The sequence below is a fragment of the Callithrix jacchus genome, chromosome 11, assembly GCF_049354715.1.
Source record: "Callithrix jacchus isolate 240 chromosome 11, calJac240_pri, whole genome shotgun sequence".
Taxonomy (NCBI): Eukaryota; Metazoa; Chordata; class Mammalia; order Primates; family Cebidae; genus Callithrix; species Callithrix jacchus.
In genome coordinates, this window is record NC_133512.1 from 95,735,754 (window position 1) to 95,755,151 (window position 19,398).

General features: G+C 46.6%; 1 long non-coding RNA gene across 1 annotated transcript in view; it reads left to right on the forward strand.

The window, feature by feature from the left end:
- The window catches only part of LOC108592911 (uncharacterized), a 35,397-nt gene extending 22,506 nt beyond the window's left edge, over window positions 1-12,891 (forward strand). The window contains exon 4 of the long non-coding RNA XR_008473426.2: window positions 12,667-12,891. This is a non-coding gene — a long non-coding RNA (uncharacterized LOC108592911). The remainder of the gene's footprint in view (window positions 1-12,666) is intronic.
- Window positions 12,892-19,398: the final 6,507 nt, after the last annotated feature.

Genomic DNA, 19,398 nt, shown 5'->3' on the forward strand with positions numbered 1-19,398 from the left:
GACTAGGTGCACCACGCCTAGCTAAATTTTTTTGTTTTTGGAAGTAGAGATGAGGTCTCACCACGTTGCCCAGGCTGGTCTCGAACTCCTGAGCTCACAGGATCCTCCCGCCTCAGCCTCCCAGAGTGCTGAGAGTACAGGCGTGAGCCACTGCTCCTGGCCTGCACTTGGTACCTTTAACAGCACTTTTCTCTGCTTTTCAAACAAGGAGCCCCATATTTTCATTTTGCACTGGGCCCTGCAAATGATGCAGCTAGTCCTGCAGAGAACATTACCTGGCACACAATAGGCGCTCAATCAAAGTTAGCTATTATAATTATTAGGACAACATATATGTTCCCTGTGGAGTCATGTACCTAACAGGACATTCCACATCTTCACATGCCAGGATAAGGGTCATATCTATTCAGCATCACATGGGTCTTGATACAGCATCTTGTGCTAATATACGCATCTGGCTGGGCATGGTGGTTCACACCTGTAATTGCAGCACTTACGGAGGCCGAGATGAGCAGATCCCTTGCGTCCAGGAGTTTGAGACCAGCCTGGGCAACATAGTGAAATCCCATCTCTACTAAAATACGAAACTTAGTCGGGTCCGCCGTCCCTGCCACTTGGGAGGCTGAGGCTCGAGAATAGCTTGAACCTGGGGGGGCAAAGGTTGCAGTGAGCCAAGATCACACCACTCCACTCCAGCCTGGGTGACACAGCGAGACTCCATCTCAATGATAATAAACATTCACAGCAACAGAAGATGACATCGATTGCTGGGGTGACCTTTAGCATTGAATTTTTTTTTTTTTTTTTTTTTTGAGATGGAGTCTTGCTCTGTTACCCAGGCTGAAGTGTAGTGGCACAATCTCGGCTCACTGCACCACTGCCTCCTGGGTTCAAGCAATTCTACTTCAGCCTCCTGAGTAGCTGGGATTACAGCTGTGCACCACCACATGTGGCTAATTTTTGTATTTTTAGTAGAGACAGAGTTTCACCCGTATTGGTCAGGCTGATCTCCGACTCCTGACCTCAGGTGATCCACCCGCCTTGGCCTCCCAAAGTGCTGGGATTATAGATATGAAACACTGAGCCTGGACTAGCATTCAGCTCTGAAAGGTTAAATCACCACTTTCTTTCTTTTCTTTCTTTTTTTTTTCTGAGATGGAGTCTCACTCTGTTGCCCAGGCTGGAGTGCAATGGTGCAATCTTGGCTCACTGCAACCCCCCGCCTCCTGGGTTCAAGCAACTCTCCTGCCTCAGCCTCCAAGTAGCTGGGACTACAGGAGCCCACCACCATGCCCAGCTAAGTTTTGTATTTTTAGTAGAGACGGGGTTTCACGAGATTGGCCAGGCTGGTCTTCAACTCCTGACTGTGATCCGCCAGCCTCAGCCTCCAAAAGTGCTGGGATCACAAGGATGAGCCACCGCGTCCGGCCACCACTTTCTTTCAAAGAGCCAAGCACTAAATTTTTATTGAATATCTGCCTGGGGGAGCAGACAACCTACCTGGATCTAGAGAAGCCTACCATACCAATTCTTTAAAAGGCAATTCCGCTCCAGGTGATGTACTGTGAACCATATGTGGCATGGGAACCCAGAGAAGGGTCAGTGTAGTCCTAGAGCAGTGACAAGCCAGTCTGAGTCACATCAAAATCACCTCGAGACTCAATGACACGCAGTGCTGGGCCCACGGGGTTGCCAGCTCCATAGGTCTGGGTCAGGGGTCGCAGGAGTGCGTTTCCGGTCCCGGGTGATGCTGCTGCTACCGTTCTGTGCTTTCAGAACTAGTGGTGTAGACTAGAGCAATCCAGGAAAGCTTCATGGAGGAGAAGATTGAGACGGTAAGTAGTTAGTTGATTGGTGGGAAAGAGCAACTGCAAACAGAGGGCATGAAATGAACAAAGGTACAAACCAAATGAGAGCGTGTTGTGTGTGTGCAGGGAAAGGTTTTAGGCAGACAAGGGTGACTTGCCTCCTGGAAAGGTATTCTCTCCTGGTGAGCTATGATCCTGTACGTCTCTCCAAAAATAAAATTAAAACAAATTTTCAAAAACTGGCAAAGAGCTGGGCATAGTGGAGCGTGCCTGTAGCCCCAGCTACTGGGGAGGCTGAGGTGGGAGGATCGCTTGAGCCCAGGAGTTCTGGGCTGTAGCGCGCTATGCCGATCGGGTGTCCACACTAAGTTCAACATCAATATGGTGACCTCCCGGGAGCAGGGGACCACCAATTTGCCTCAGGAGGGGTGGACCGGCCCAGGTCGGAAACAGCAGGTCAAAACTCCCATGCTGATCAGTAGTGGGATCTCGCTTGTGAATAGCCACTGCACTCAGCCTGGGCAATATAGCGAGACCCCATCTCTTTTATTTTTTCTTTTTTAAAGATGGGTTTTCACCATTATGGCCAGGCTGGTCTTGAACTCCTGACCTCAGGTGATCCACCCACCTCGGCCTCCCAAAGTACTAAGATTACAGGCATGAGCCACCGAGTCCAGCCAACCCCATCTCTTAAAAAAAAAAAAAAAATACTGGCAAAGATAAATCATGCTATTAGAGTAAGATTTTTTTTTTCACTTCCGTTGTAAAACCAGAGTTGTAAGCACTGGAAGTAAATGTTATTTTTCTCTAACCCTGTCACCAAAACTCTGTGTGTTTGTATGTGTTTGTGTGTGTATGTGTGTGTGTACTATCAACCCAAAATATCTGAGACAAGTCTCAATCCATTCAGAAAGCTGATTTGCCAAGGTTAATGACCACTCGTGACACAGCCTCAGGAGGGGCTGGCGATGTGTGCCCAGGGTGGTTGGGATACAGCTTGCCTTCATACGTTTTAGGGAGACATGAGACGTCAATCAATATGTGTAAGATGTACATAGGTTTTGGTCCAAAAAGGCAGGAAAACTCAAAATGGGGGCTCAAAAATTCCAGGTCCTGGGTAGATGAGAGACAAAAGATTGCCTTCTACGCCAGGCACAGTGGCTCATGCCTGTAATCCCAGCACTTTGGGAAGCTGAGGCAGGGGGAATCACTTGAGGCCAGGAGTTTGAGACTAACCTGGCTAACACAGGGAAACCATATCTCTACCAAAAAATACAAAAATTAGCTCGGCATGGTGGTGCACGCCTTTAGTCCCAGCTACTCAGGAGGCTGAGGCAGGAGAATTGCTTGAACCTGGGAGGCAGAGGCTGGATTAAGTCCAGATCTCCTCGCTGCACTCCAGCCTGGGCAACCGAGCCAGACTGTCTCAAAAAAATGAAAAAAGGTTGCACTCTTTGGAGTACTTGATCAGCCTTCCACTGAATACATAGCTGAGTCTGACTCAGTGAATCTGCATTTTTACGTAACCAACAGGGCAGAGGAAGCAATCAGATATGCTAGCGCCTCAGGTGAGCAGAGGGGTCACTTTGGGTCTGGTATCTGTGAGGAGAAGCTACCAGTGTGGCTTCTTTTTACTTTGCCGGAGTGAAATTCAACAGGACCCTCTCAGGACAGAGACCTTGAGGCCCACTAGGAATTGCCTTGGGGGCAAATTGTGAGGAAGGTAGGTAGCTTTTTCCTAACGTACTTTTTTTCTCTTTTTTAAATAGCACAATCACGACTACATAAGACATGTGGCTTTTTTATCCTTGTAACTATCTTATTTAGGAATAAAATGAGAAACAGTTTGCCTGACACTTCCCATTTTGACTTTTCCTTTGGTTTTAGTAATTTTGGGGTCCCGAGATTTATTTTCCCTTCACACTATATAGAAAATGCCACGTTGCAAAGGACGGGAACACTCCTGAAATGAAAGTGTCGGTCCCCTGGAGAGCTTGCTTTGACATTTTCTGTTTGTTTGTTTTTCCAAAATTCAGTTTATGATACTATTCCAGTGTAAATATCCCCTTTAACGCTCCTAGGTCTTTAAATATTTATTTATCTGAGTGCTTCAGTCAAAGCACTCAGCGGCTGTTATTTTGACTTTGTATCCTCTGCAAAATTTTAATAGTATACAGCTGTCATTTTTCTAAACATTAATGGCAAGAAGAATTTACTGAAAATAACAAAGTTTTAGAGAAAACAGACCTGGTTCATATCCAAAGTTTGCCATGTCTTAGGAACTTGCCCAATGCCTTTAGAAAGTAGATAATGACAACCTGCTCGTATTAATGAAGATAAGGTTCAGCGGCAAGTAATGAAAGGCCAACCAGGCCGGGTGCGGCGGCTCAAGCCTGTAATCCCAGCACTTTGGGAGGCCGAGGTGGGTGGATCACGAGGTCAAGAGATCGAGACCATCCTGGTCAACATGGTGAAACCCCGTCTCTACGAAAAATACAAAAACTAGCTGGGCATGGTGGCGCGTGCCTGTAATCCCAGCTACTCAGGAGGCTGAGGCAGGAGAATTGCCTGAACCCAGGAGGTGGAGGTTGCGGTGAGCTGAGATCCCGCCATTGCACTCCAGCCTGGGTGACAAGAGCGAAACTCTGCCTCAAAAAAAGAAAAGAAAAGGCCAACCAACAGTGGCTTGAGCAGATAGAAGCCCAAAAAATACAAAAATTATATGGGTGTGGTGGTGGGCACCGGTAACCCCAGCTACACAGGAGGCTGAGGCAGGAGAATCGATTGAGTCTGGGAGGCAGAGGTTGCAGTGATAAAATCCCAGGTAGGTGGCTCAAAGCTGGGACTGCCGTCCGTGGGTATGGGACCCTGACTCCTCTGTCAGGCCCCAGCTTCACGTCACTCCATCGGCCTCAGTGGTCTACACCAGCTGCCTCAGCCCCAGCCTGCTCCGCTGTGTGCTGGCCAGGAGAAAGGAGAGAAAGGGATGATTTCCAGAAGCCTCACACTCCAGCTGTAAGAGGGGCTGAGCATTGTCGTTTACACAGCCAGGTGCCCTGCAAAAAAAATCAGGAATCCTGTTTCTAGAAAAGAAAAAAAGGCAAGGAATGACGATTCACGCCTGTAATCTCAACACTTTGGGAGGCTGAGGCAGGAGGATTGCTCGAGTCCAGGAGTTCAAGACCAACCTGGGCAACATACCGAGACTTCACCCTACTAAATAAAAAAAAAGCCAGGTGCGGTGGTTCACGCCCGTAATCCCAGCACTCTGGGAGACTGAGGCAGGTGGATCACCTGAGGTCAGGAGTCCAAGACCAGCCTGACCGACATGGTGAAACCCTGTCTCTACTAAAAATACAAAAATTATATGGGTGTGGTGGTGGGCACCGGTAACCCCAGCTACACAGGAGGCTGAGGCAGGAGAATCGATTGAGTCTGGGAGGCAGAGGTTGCAGTGAGCCAAGATCATGCCATTGCACTCCAGCCTGGACAACAAGAGTGAAATCTGTCTCAGGCTTATATAGATATTATCAGGGTGCAGTGGCATGTTCTCACAGACCCAACTGATACAGGAGGATCGCTTGAGCTATGATCGAGCCACTGCTCTCCAACCTGGGTAACAGGGTGAGACCTTACATAAAAAAAAAATAAAAGTAAAAAAAGGAGCACAGATATTGAAGATAAGTCGTTTAGATCGTATCTATGAAAGCCCTGCTGAAGTTCTCTACACAAAGGCAGTCACGGAACACTGATTACTGCTGTCATATATTTGTGTGTGCTCTAAAGCATCATGGTCTACAATAAACCAGGTGTGGTGGCAGGTGCCTGTAATCCCAGCTACTAAGAAGGCTGAGCTAGGAAAATCGCTTGAACCTGGGAGGCGGGGGTTGCCGTGAGCTGAGATAGCGCCACTGCACTCCAGCCTGGGCAAGAGAGCAAGCCTCAATCTTAAGAAATAATAATAATAATAATTTTTTTTTTGAGACAGAGTTTCGCTCTTGTTACCCAGGCTGGAGTGCAATGGCGTGATCTCAGCTCACTGCAACCTCCGCCTCCTGGGTTCAAGCAATTCTCCTGCCTCAGCCTCCCGAGTAGCTGGGATTACATGCCCAGCTAATTTTTTGTATTTTTAGTAGAGACGGGGTTTCACCATGTTGACCAGGATGGTCTCAATCTCTTGACCTCATGATCCACCCGCCTCGGCCTCCCAAAGTGCTGGGATTACAGGCTTGAGCCACCGTGCCCGGCCAAGAAATAAGTTTTAAAAAGGATCATTGTCTTGGCTGGGCACGGTGGCTGTCATCCTAGCACTTTGGGAGGCCTTGGCAGGAAGATTGCCTGAGCTCAGGAGTTTGAGACCAGACTGAGCAACACAGTGAAACCCTGTCTCTACAAAAATTAAAACAAAAAAATAGCCAGGTGTGGCAGTGTGCTCCTGTAGTCCCAGCTACTCGGGAGGCTGAGGCAGGAGAATCGTTTGAACCCGGGAGGCAGAGGTTGCAGTGAACTGAGATCGTGTCACTGCACTCCAGTCTAGGCAACAGTGAGACTCTGTTTCCCCACCCCCAAATAAAGGATCATGGTCTTAATTTATTATTATTATTATTTTGAGATGGAATGTCGCTCTGTAGCCCAGGCTGGAGTGCGGTGGTGCAATCTTGGCTCTCTGTAATCCCCGCCTCCGGGTCCCAGTTCAAGCTATTCTCCTGCCTCAGCCTCTCAAGTAGCTGGAATTACAGGCACAGCCACCATGCCCAACTAATTTTTGTGTTTTTTGGTAGAAACAGGGTTTCACCATGTTGGCCAGTCTGGTCTTGAACTCCTGACCTTGTGATCTGCCCACCTCAGCCTCCCAAAGTGCTGGGATTACAGGCATGAGCCACCACACCTGGCCTTAATTTATTATTTTTATAAGTAAGAAATTTCTACTAAATGAGTAACAGAAAATGTATCATTATTTTCCTCCTCTGCCGTAAAAACTAAGAAGGTAAAATAAATAAAATGTGTATCCTGCATGATTTACGAGAGATATACAAAACACTATTCCATCAGGAAGGATGTCTCCTGCTCTTAGAAATGAAAAACTTAGTTAAACACAAAACACAGTAGGCCAGGCACAGTGCCTCACCTGTAATCCCAGCACTTTGGGAAGCCGAGGCGGGCAGATCACCTGAGGTCAAGAGTTTGACATCAGCCTGACCAACGGGGAGAAACCCTGTCTCTAATAAAAACACAAAAATTAGCTGGGCATGGTGACACAGGCCTGTAATTTCAGCTACTCAGGAGGCTGAGGGAAGAGAATTGCTTAAACCAGGGAGGTGGAGGTTGCGGTGAGCTGAGATGCTACCACTGCACTCCAGCCCGTGCAACAAGAGCAAAATTGTGTCTCAAAAAGGGAAGAAAGAAGAGAGGAAGGAAGGAAGGAGGGAGGGAGGGAGGCAGGCATCAGCCGGGTGCAGTGAATCATGCCTGTAATTCCAGCACTTTGGGAGACGGAGGTAGGAGGACTGCTTGAGCCCAGGAGTCTGAGACCAGCCTGAAAAACATAGCAAAACCCTGTCTCTAAAAAATTTTTTAAATTAGCAGGGTATGATGGCACATGCCTGCGGTCCCGACTACTCAGGAGGCAGAGGCAGGAGGATCACTCAAGCCCAGAAGGGTGAGGCTGCAGTGAATTGTGACCACATGACTGCACTCCTGCTTTGTTCCTGGGTAACAAAGCGAGATCCTATCTCAAAAAAAAAAAAAAAAAAAAAAGAAAAGAAAAGAAAAGAAAAAAGAAAAAGAAAGGAAAGAAAAGAAACGAATCTAAAATTCTAAAATGTCTCCATCACCTCTGAAATCTGATGTAGACTTCTGGCTTCAGGCTAAGAAGTTATCTGGGTAAGGTACGGAATCTCACACTTTTTTCTCTGGGTTACTCCCATAATATAAAAATAAGAATTCAACAGAGATAACAACACCTTAAACTTTTTAAAGGATTACTATTTGGAGCTTTGCTTACTCTTCTCAAGTATATATTCTTTACTCTAATATCTGTTCGGTTTTCAGTAAATTGATGAGTTTTCTTTTATAGACTACTGCAAATGTATCGATGCATTTCTAGATGCTGAACCAGGTATGATGGCTGATGCCTGGAGTCTCAGCTACGCAGGAGGCTGAGGTAGGAGGATTGTTTGAGCCTGGGAATGAATTCAAGGCTGTAGTATGCTATAGCCGCGCCTGTGAATAGCCTCTGCACTCCAGCCTAGGCAATGTAGCAAGACCCTATCTCAAAAAAAAATAAAAAGAGTTCCTAATGGGAAAAAGACAAGACGTATACAAAGTTGTGGAGGAGATTTCAGTTAATATTTTCAGATATTGTCCTGGAAGCTTTCTGAGCCTGCCCTGGTTCTAAGAGCTGCACAATTATATCCCATAATTCATGGCTGCAGAATCCGGAAAATGTGAACCTCCTTCAAGACACAGGAGGCTTGTGCTTCACTTAGGGTGTGCACCTGCTTCAGGATCTGATTCTGGATTGTAAAAACATCAGCTGGAAGTAATTTTTGTTTCAAAAAGTGCTCTACTGTAACAACATAGGATAATAGCTAACACTTTGAAGTTAAGACTATTTTTTCCAGATATTGAACAACGGGGAAAAATTTTCTTTTTTAATTAAAAAACCTCAATTACAAAAGCAATCCGTGCTTCCTGCATGGAAATTAAAGCAATTTTCAAGCTAAAAAGTACAAAGTGGAATGTCTCCAGCCTCCTTTTTCCTCCCCTATCCCTGTTACAGAGCTGTAGTTTATAACGTAGAACCTGGGAAAACCTTTTCAACTGTGTAACCCATCAATGTTCTGAAAACTGAACAGATATTATAATAAAGAATATGTGCTTGAGAAAAGTAGACCAGGCTCGGTGGCTCATTTGTGTAATTCCAGCACTTTGACAGGCCAAGGTGGGCAGATCATGAGGTCAGGAGATGCAGACCACCCTGCTAACACGGTGAAACCCCATCTCTACTAAAAATACAAAAAAAAAAAAAAAATAGCCGGACATGGGGACTACAGGACTGGCCTGTAGTCCCAGAACTCAGGAGGCTGAGGAAGGAGAATTGCTTGAACCTGGGAGGCGGAGGTTGTGGTGAGCTGAGATCACACCTCTGCACTACAGCCTGGACAACAGACCAAGACTCCGTCTCAAAAAACAAGCAAGCAAACAAACAAAAAGTGTTAAAAGCTCTAACTAGTAAACTTTTTAAAGAGCTTTTTTTTTTTAAATTTGAGATGGAGTCCTGCTCTGTCGCCAGATTGGAGTGCAGTGGCACGATCTCAGCTCACTGCGACCTTAGCCTCCGGATTCAAGCAATTCTCCTGCCTCACCCTCCCGAGTGGCTGGGACTATAGGCGTCCACCAACATGCCCGGCTACTTTTTGTATTTTTAGTAGAGACGGGGTTTCACCTTGTTGACCAGGATGGTCTCGATCTCTTGAGCTCGTGATCCTCCCAGCTTGGCCTCCCAAAGTGCTGGTATTACAGGCAGGAGCCACTGCGCCTAGCCCTAAAATGTTTAAAATAATAATAATAATAACTTTCATCTGGGTCTACAGACCTGTGATACCACACCAGGCTAATTTTTTTCTTTTTCTTTTTTTGTTTGTTTCTTGCTCTGTCTCCCAGGCTGGAGTGCAGTGACACAATCTCGGCTCACTGCAACCTCTGCCTCCAGGGTTCAAGCAATTTTCCTACCTCAGCCCCCTGAGTAGCTGGGATTTTGGCTCCCTGATAATTTTTGTATTTTTAGAAGAAACGGGTTTTACCGTGTTGGTCAGCCTGGTCTCGAACTCCTGACCTCGTGATCCACTGCCTTGGCCTCCCAAAGTGCTGGGATTACGGGCATGAGCCACTGTGCCAGGCCTAATTTTTGTATTTTTAGTAGAGAAGGGTTTCACTATGTTGGCCAGGCTGGTCTCAAACTCCTGACCTTGTGATGTGCCCACCTCATCCTCCCAAAGTGCTAGGATTACAGGCGTAAACCACCACGCCCCGCCCCTTTAAAAAAGTTTAAGGCGTTACTATCTCTGTTAAATTATTTTTTGTGGGGGTGGGGGAGACAGAGTCTTGTCCCCTCTTGTTGTCCAGGCTAGAGTACAATAGCATGATCTCAGCTCACCGCAGCCTCCACTTCCTGGGTTCAAGTGATGCTCCTGGCTCAGCCTCCTGAGTAGCTGGGATTATAGGTATGTGCCACCATGCCCAGCTAATTTTGTAGTTTTTAGAGACGGGTTTTCTCCATTTTGGTCAGGCTGGTCTTGAACTCCCAGCCACAGGTGATCCACCTGCCTCAGCCTTCCAAAGTGCTGAGATTACAGATGTGAGCCACTGTGCCCGGCAAATTCTTGTTTTTATATTATAGTGGTAGCCCAGAGAAAGAAGTTTGATATTTCTTCCTCTTGAAAAAATTCTTAATTACCTGTTTTACCCCAGGGACAGCTTAGAAGAAAGTAATTTTAGCATGAGAGAAATAGAACGGTACCTTGCAGTGGGATGAGAAGGGATGACTTTCCTAGCACCAGTAGGGTGGCCAGGAGGGGCAGAGTGGAGGGTGAGTGTGGGGAAATTCCACAGAGCTCTAAGTCTCCCATGGGAGTCACCCAGCATGGGTTTATTTTATTTGAAATATTATCACTGCCTCTAAACTTCAGCTAGACCCAAATTCTCCGGTAATTCCGAAGAACACCTTATAAGCCAATTGTAAATAACTGTAGGAGTAGCTGATACTTTGGGTTTACCCGTGCTGCCGTAAACACTGCAATAAGATAGAGGCCAAGATTTTATTTTATTTTTGAGACAGAGTCTTGCTCTGTCCCCCAGGCTGGAGTGCAGTGGGGCAATCTCGGCTCCCTGCAACCGCCACCTCCTAGGTTTAAGCAATTCTCCCACCTTGCCCCCTGAGTAGCTAGGACTATAGGCATCTGCCAACACATCCCACTAATTTTTGTAGTTTTAGTAGAGACGGATTTTACCATGTTGACCATGCTGGTCTTGAACTCCTGACCTCAGGTGAGCCAAATTGGCTGGTGAGGTGGCTCACGCCTGTAAACCCAGCAGTTTGGGAGGTCAAGGAGGGCAGATCATGAGGTCAGGAGTTCAAGACCAGCTGGCCAACATGGAGAAACCCCATCTCTACTAAAAATACAAAAATTAGCCAGGTATTGTGGCACACACCTGTAATCCTAGCTACTCAGGAGGCTGAGGAAAGAGAATTGCTTGAACCCAGGAGGCACAGGTTGCAGTAATCCGAGATCATGCCATTGCACTCCAGCCTGGGTGACAGAGAGGACTCCATCTCAAAAAAAAAAATAAATAAATAAATAAAAATAAATATTATTTTTAAGTTGAAATGAAAACAACATTACAGAAACACAACTTTCCCAGAAGGGACTTCTTCTGGGTATGAGGCTGCTTTGGTTTTCTCACGTCACTCCGCTGGTTACTAGACAGCCTTCATCTATCTGAATAGACAGAAATTCCCCTTCTCCTTCCATGTTTACCTTCATTGTCGAGGATCTATGAATGATCTAGTCTCTAAAAATGTCCACTGTGGTCCAGGTGCGGTGGCCCATGCCTGTAATCCCAGCACTTTGGGAGGCCAAGGTGGGCAGATCACTTGAGCTCAGGAGTTCGAGACCAGCCTGGCCAAGATGGTGAGACCCCCCCCCCGTCTCTACTAAAAATGCCAAAGTTAGCTGGGCATCATGGTAGGCACCTGCAGTCCCAGCTACTCTGGAGGCTGAGGCAGAAGAATTGCTTGAATTCTGGAGGTTGAGGTTGCAGTGAGCCGAGGTTTCTCCACTGCACTCCAGCCTGGTGACAGACCGAGACTCTGTCTCAAAAAAAAAAAGAAAAAGAAAAATCATTATCTTGTGGTGTATCACACAGTTGTTCTAGGCTAGGGTACATTTTCTTTTTTTGTTTTTTTGAAATGGAGTCTCGCTCTGTTGCGCAGGCTGGAGTGCAATGACAAGATCTTGGCTCACCTCAACCTCAGCCCCCTGGGTTCAAGTATTTCTTCTGGGATTACAGGCGCCTGCCACTATGCCCAGTTAATTTTGTATTTTTAGTAGAGGTGGTTTTTCACCATGTTGGCCAGGCTGGTCTCGAACTCCTGACCTCAGGTGATCCGCCCGCCTCAGCCTCCCAAAGTGCTGGGATTATAGGCATGAGTCACCGCTCTTGGCTGGTTTCAGGACATTTGTATGCTCCTAAAAATTACAAAGAACTCGCCCCCCCCAGGAGGTTAGTTTATATGGATTGTATTTATTGATATTTACCATATTAGAAACCAAAGTTTAGAAAATTTAAAAACATTTCTTTATTAATTCATCTTCAAAGAACAATAAACCCATATCATGTTCATGTAAATAACACTTTTTTTTTTGGAGAGATGGAGTCTCGCTCTGTCACCCAGGCTGGAGTGCAATGGCGAGATCTTGGCTCACTGCAACCTTGGCCTCCTGGGTTCAACCAATTCTCCTGCCTCAGTCTCCTGGGTAGCTGAGACTACAGGTATATACTGCCACACCTGGCTAGTTTCTTTTGTATTTTAGTAAAGACGGGGTTTCTCCATGTTGGTCAGGCTAGTCTGGAGCTCCTGAGCCCAGGCAATCTGCCAGCTTCCGCCTCCCAAAGTGCTAGGATTATAGGTGTGAGCCACCACAGCTGGCCAAATAACACATTTATATTCAAAATAATTATATTCTCCAAAACAAAAAACACTGTAAAGAGTGGCATTTACAGTTTTATAAATCTCTTTGCTATCTGGCTTAATAGAGGACAGCTGGTTCTCATGTCTGTGTTCAATCTATTGCAGTATGATGTTTTGGCTGAACTACATGAAGAGAATCTGGCCTCACACGATTACGAAGCTGGAAAATGAAGGGCCCCATAGACCCACTGGAAGGGTCTCCAGGATCCCAGGGCTCCTCAGACCACACGCTGAGAACTGCTGCACTGGAGCAATGCACATCGTGATAAAGATAGGACTGTGGTGGGAATAAAAAGGCTTCTTCTGAGGTCTTTGTATTAATGTGAAAAATCTGTTTACAATTCTGTCGTTTTCAGGATCCTACAGTTGGAGGTCGGGAAATTCCATACTTGTCAATTCTTCCCCATTTCCAGCACAGCACAGAAGTTTGACTCACGGCCGGGCATGGTGACTTGCACCTATACTCCCAGCACTTTGAGAGGCCAAGACAGGCAGATCACCTGAGGTCAAAATTTGGAGACCAACATGGCCACCATGGTGAAACCTCATCTCTACTAAAAACACAAAAAACAAAATTAGCTGGGCGTGGTGGTGTGCGCCTGTAGTGCCAGCTACTCAGGAAGGCTGAGGCAGGTGGCAGAGGTTGCAGTGAGCCAAGATCGCGCAACTGTACTATAGCCTGGGTGATAGAGCAAGACTCTATCTCAAAAAAAAAAAAAAAAGTATGACACATGTCTCTTAAATAGCAAAATGAAACAAAGGGCTACATTTAAAATTTAAAATACAGTTGTTAATTAACTGATTTATTTTTTATTTTTTGTAGACACAAGATCTCACTGTGTTGCCTAGGCTGGCCTCAAACTCCTGGTTCCAAGTGATCCTCCTTCCTTGGGCTCCCAAAGTGCTGGGATTACAGGTGTGAGCCACCAGCCACAGTTGTTGATTTTTATTTTTATTTTTTTAGACAAGGCCTCACTCTGTTGCCTAGGCTGGAATGCAGTGGCACCATCATAGCTCCCTGCAGCCTCAAACTCCTGGGCTTAAGCCATCTTCCCACCCGGCTTCCCAAGCAGCTGGGACTACAGGCATGCACCACCGTGACTGGTTTATTTTTTAAATTGTTTGTAGAGATGAAGTCTTCCTATGTTGCCCAGGCTGGTCTTAAACTGTTGGCCTCGCCGGGCGCGGTGGCTCACGCCTATAATCCCAGCACTTTGGGAGGCCGAGGCTGGTGGATCACCAGGTCAAGAGATCGAGACCATCCTGGTCAATGAGGTGAAACCCCGTCTCTACTAAAAATGCAAAAATCAGCTGGGCATGGTGGCGCATGCCGGTAATCCCAGCTACTCAGGAGGGTGAGGCAGGAGAATTGCTTGAACCCAGAAGGCGGAGGTTGCAGTGAGCCAAGATCGTGCCATTGCACTCCAGCCTGGGTAACAACAGCAAAGCTCCGTCTCAAAAAAAACCGTTGGCCTCAAGTGATCCTCCTGCCTCAGCCTCCCAAAATGTAGGGATTATAGGCATGAGCCACTGTACCTGGCCCACAGTTGTTGACTTTAATGAAGAGAGGCCCTGTATTAATCATCTATCTCTGAGTACTAAAAATAGGAAAAGATGTATATTTTAGATCTGTAGGCCAGGTGCGATGGCTCATGCCTATAATCCCAGCACTTGGGAGGCCGAGCAGGTGGAACACCTGAAGTCAGGAGTTTGTTTGTTTGTTTTTGTTTTGGGCTCTTTTTTTTTTAGACACTCTTGCTCTGCTGTGCCAGGCTGGAGTGCTGCCGTGGTGTGATCTTGGCTCAGTGCAACCTCTGCCTCCCTGGTTCAAGCCATTCTACTGCCTCAGTCACCCAAGTAGCTTGGAGTACAGGCACATGCCACCACACCCAGCTAATTTTTGTATTTTTAGTAAAGACAGGGTTTCACCATGTTGGCCAAGTTGGTCTCGATCTCTTGACCTCATGATCCGACTGCCTCAGCCTCCCAAAGTGCTGGGATTACAGGCATGAGCCATCACACTCAGTTGAGGTCAGGACTTTGAGACTAGCCTGGCCAACATGGCGAAACCCCATTCCTACCAAAAATATAAAAATTAGCCAGGCCTGGTAGCGGACGCTTGTAATCTCAGCTACTCAGGAGGCTGAGGCAGGAGAACCTTTTGAACCCAGGAGGCAGATGTTGGGAGCTGAGATCAGGCCACTGGACTCCAGCCTGGATGACAGAAGGAGACTCTGTCTCAAAAAAACAAACACATAAATCCGTAAATCGGTAGGTGAGACATATTAAGACATGTAAAAAGGCTGATTCTTTTTTTTTTTTTTAAGATGAGATTTCACCATGATGGCCAGGCTGGTTTTGAACTCCTGACCTCAGGTGATCCACCCACAGCCTCCCAAAGTGCTAGGATTACAGGTGTGAGCCACCGTGCCCAACATAAAAAGGTTGATTCACAGTTTAAACATTTATTTTTTAAATATATGAATTGAATTTAAAAAATGAAACTATAAAACTAAAAGACTATTTTATTATAAAGGCTATTCTCTTACATACATACACACCTGCACACTTTATTATTATTATTATTTAAAGATGGTTTTTTTTTTTTGAGACGGAGTTTCACCCTTGTTACCCAGACTGGAGTGCAATGGCGCAATCTCGGCTCACCGCTACCTCCGCCTTCTGGGTTCAAGCAATTCTCCTACCTCAGCCTCCTGAGTAGCTGGGACTACAGGCACACACCACCATGCCCAGCTAATTTTTGTATTTTTAGTAGAGACGGGGTTTTACCTTGTTGACCAGGATGGTCTCAATCTCTTGACCTCGTGATCCACCCGCCTTGGCCTCTCAAAATGCTGGGATTATAGGCGTGAGCCACCGCGCCCGGCCAAAGATGGGGTTTCACCATGTTGATCAGGCTGGTCTTGAACTCCTGACCTCAGGTGATCCACCCATCTCAGCCTCCCAAAGTGCTGGGATTACAGGACTGAGCCATCACGCCCGGCACACTTTATTATTTAAAACAGTTTTTAGTTCCCAGCAAAATCAGATGCAAAGAACAGAAAAAAAAAGGAATCTTAAAAATTAAATAGGGCAACTTCTTTAACAGATAACGAAGCTACCTCCACAGTGTTCCAATGCTGGTCCAAGCTAGTTGAAACCCAGTTTATTTCAGGATTGTAGTCTTAATAAAAATCATTCCATTAAATAAAGGCTGTGGTAGATAGAGCCACTGAGTCTCGCTCTGTCACCCAGGCTGGAGTGCAGTGGAGTGATCTCAGCTCGCTGCAACCTCTGCCCCCAGATTCAAGTGATTCTCCTGCCTCAGCCTCCCCAGTAGCTGAGATTAGAGATGCCTGCCACCATGCCCTCTAAGTTTTGTATTTTTAGTAGAGGTGCTTTTTGGCCATGTTGGCCAGGCTGGTCTTGAACTCCTGACCTCAGGTAATCCTCCGGCTTCAGCCTCCCACAGTGCTGGGATTACAGGCGTGAGCCACCATGCCCAGCCAAGAATATTTCATACAACATATTATTTCGTTTTCACAAGAACCCAGTTAATATTTTATATTTGTCCAATGTTATGGGTCATAGAGTAAGTTTAAATAAGTTAAGGCAACTCCCCTACACAACCAGAAAGAAAGAAGTCAAGTCTCTCTGTCTGCAAAGTTGGTAATCCTTGTGCAATACTCCACTGCCCCTCAACCAAAGTGCAAGTTAGTTTCACATTTTGAAAATCATGTAACACCTCTTAGCTTTTCTGGACCTCAGTTTATACTTCTGTAAATTGAGATGATAGATTCATCTCTAAAAAATTGATGATTTTGGCTGGGCATGGTAGCTCATGTCTATAATCCCAGCACTTTGGGGTCAGGAGTACCAGCCTGGCCAACATGGTGAAACCCTGTCTCTACTAAAAATACAAAAATTAGCCAGGCATGGCAGCACATGCCTGTAGTCCCAGCTACTTGGGAGGCTGAGGCAGGAGAATCGCTTGAACCCAGGAGGTGGAGGAGGTTGCACCACTACACTCCAGCCTGAGCGATAGAGTGAGACTCCATCTCAAAAAAAAAGAAAAGAAAGAAATTAACCGGGCATGGTGGCGGGCACCTGTAGTTTCAGCTATTCAGGAGGCTGAGGCAGGAGAATTGCTTGAACCCGGGAGGCGGAGGTTGCTGTGAGCTGAGATCGGGCCCCTGGGTAGGGGGAAAGAAAAAAGGAAAGGAGGGGAGGGGAGGAATTTTTTTTAAATTAATGATTTCAGGAAATCCTAAAATGAGCCTGTCTCTTCATTTTTGTGGATTTCAGTTATCAATATATAGAAGAAAATGTTTTATGTAAGTTCTGCAGCAAAACATACCAATCTTTACTTCTATTTACACTTCAATTATGAAAGCTAATTGTTGGATTAAATCAGTTGCAACTGGGCTATATCAAACTTCACAAGTGCTGTTAAAACCTAAAGTCACCACATAAGAATCCAGAAATGTCACCTAAAATTCTAAATCTCCAGCTTCCTGGGAAAATGGAAATACTGGCCATACTTGCTCCAAATTCTCAGATGGAAATCGTTGCTGAGAGAATAGCAGAGACCTCTGTAGTCCCCTGCAGTCCTACCACTTCCTGTGGTCCCCAACAGTGACCTCATCCTAGCTCTCCTTACAGTCATTTGAGGGGTGCCTGGTGTAAGAATAACTGTGTACTGTTTTCAGGACTGTTAATGGTTTGCTAGTATTGCTGGATTTATGTCACGAAACTCCAACAAGTCAATGTATTCATGGGTCCACCTGACATGAAATTAAGAAAGAACCTCTTTCTCCTTCTGTTCCTCCTCCTTCCTTCTCCTTCACCTCCTTCTCCTCTTCCTCCTTCTCCTTCTTCTTTCAGAAGCAGCCTCAACCTCCCAGACTCAAGGGATCTTCCGGCCTTGGCCTCCCAAAGTCCTGGAATTACAGGCATGAGCCACCACACCCGGCGCGGAGTATGCATTTGAAACAAGTTCTCCAAATGATTCTTATGTAAACTAAGTTTTGAGAACCAATGTCCTAAAGAAGAAAAGCAATTCATTAATTTGCAAATTTTTCTTCCTTCAGTGGTTTTTTGACAGAATATGTAAATTCTAAGAGAATTCCAAGGAAGAATTTACTCCTAGCTGGACAGATCAGGGAAGGCTGCCCTGGGAGATGGTAGCATTTGAGCCAGCCCTTGATGAAAACACAGGATGTAGACATGTGCAGAATGTTTCCCCAGGGGGCGGAAACTGTGTGAGCAAAGGCACAGAGACAGGAAAAGGCAGGAGTCGGGAAGGGCAGGCAACTTCCCTTGGTTGTCATAAGCGTTCATTAAAGGGAGTAGAAGCTGGTTCGGTGGCTCACACCTGTAATCCCAGCATTCTGGGAGGCCAAAGTGGGAGGATCACTTAAGCCCAGGAGTTTGAGACCAGCCTGGGCAACATAGTGAGGCCCTGATTCTTTTTTTTTTTCAATAGGGGGAGTAGAGGGTGCTCGCCAAGCTTAGCAAAGAGGCAGGGGCCTTGACACGAACAGATATGACTGCCTGGCTAAGGCACATGGCAGGAAGGTTTTGAATTAAGGGCTAATATGATCAGAACCATACATTGGGAGAATTTGTCAGGCATGAGTAGGAGCAGAGGAAATAAGAAGCCAAGATGTGCCTTCATGATGCTTAAACTAATGGGATAATACTGGGAATAGAAAGGAGGAGACAGAGCTGGGCGTGGTGGCTCACGCCAGTAATCCCAGCCTTTGGGAGGAGGAGGCGGGCAGATCACTTGAGATCAAGACCAGCCTGGCCTACGTGGTGAAACCCTATCTCTACTAAAAATACAACAATTAGCTGGGCATGGTGGTGCATTCCAGTAATCCAAGCTACTCAGGAGAACCACTTGACCCTGGGTGGTGGAGGTTGCAGTAAGCCAAGATTGTACCACTGCACTCCAGCCTGGGCGACGGAGTGAGAGAAGGAAGGAGGGAAGGAAGGAAGGAAGGAAGGAAGCAGAAAGGGGAGGGAGGAAAGGAAGACGAGGAGGAAGGAAGGAAGGAGAAAGGGGGGAGGAAGGAAGGAAGGAAGGAGACAGGAGAAAGGGGGGAGGGAGGAAAGGAAGACGGGGAGGAAGGAAGGAAGGAGAAAGGGGAGGGAGGAAAGGAAGATGGGGAGGAAGGAAGGAAGGAGAAAGGGGGGAGGGAGGAAAGGAAGACAGGGAGGAAGGAAGGAAGGAGAAAGGGGAGGGAGGAAAGGAAGACGGGGAGGAAGGAAGGAGAAAGGGGGGAGGGAGGAAAGGAAGACGGGGAGGAAGGAAGGAAGGAAGGAGAAGGGGAGGGAGGAAAGGAAGACAGGGAGGAAGGAAGGAAGGAAAGAGACAGGAGAAAGGGGGGAGGAAGGAAAGGAAGACGGGGAGGAAGGAAGGAGAAAGGGGGGAGGGAGGAAAGGAAGATGGGAAGGAAGGAAGGAAGAAGAGGGAGGGGAGGGAGGAAAGGAAGACTTAAGAGCTACATTAGGGGTAAAGTCAGAGGTTGGACTCCCAATTGTGAGCTTGCAAAAGGCGGAGTAGGCCAGGCTTGGTGGCTCACACCTGTAATCCCACCACTTTGGGAGGCTGAGGTGGGGGGGATTATGAGGTCAGGAGATCGAGACCATCCTGGCTAACAGAATGAAACCCTGTCTCTACCAAAAATACAAAAAGTTAGCCAGATGTGGTGGCTTGCACCTGTAGTCCCAGCTACTCGGGAGGCTGAGGCAAGATAATTGCTTGAAACTGGGAGGTGGAGATCTCGCCACTGCACTCCAGCCTGGGTGACAGAGTGAGACTCCATCTAAAAA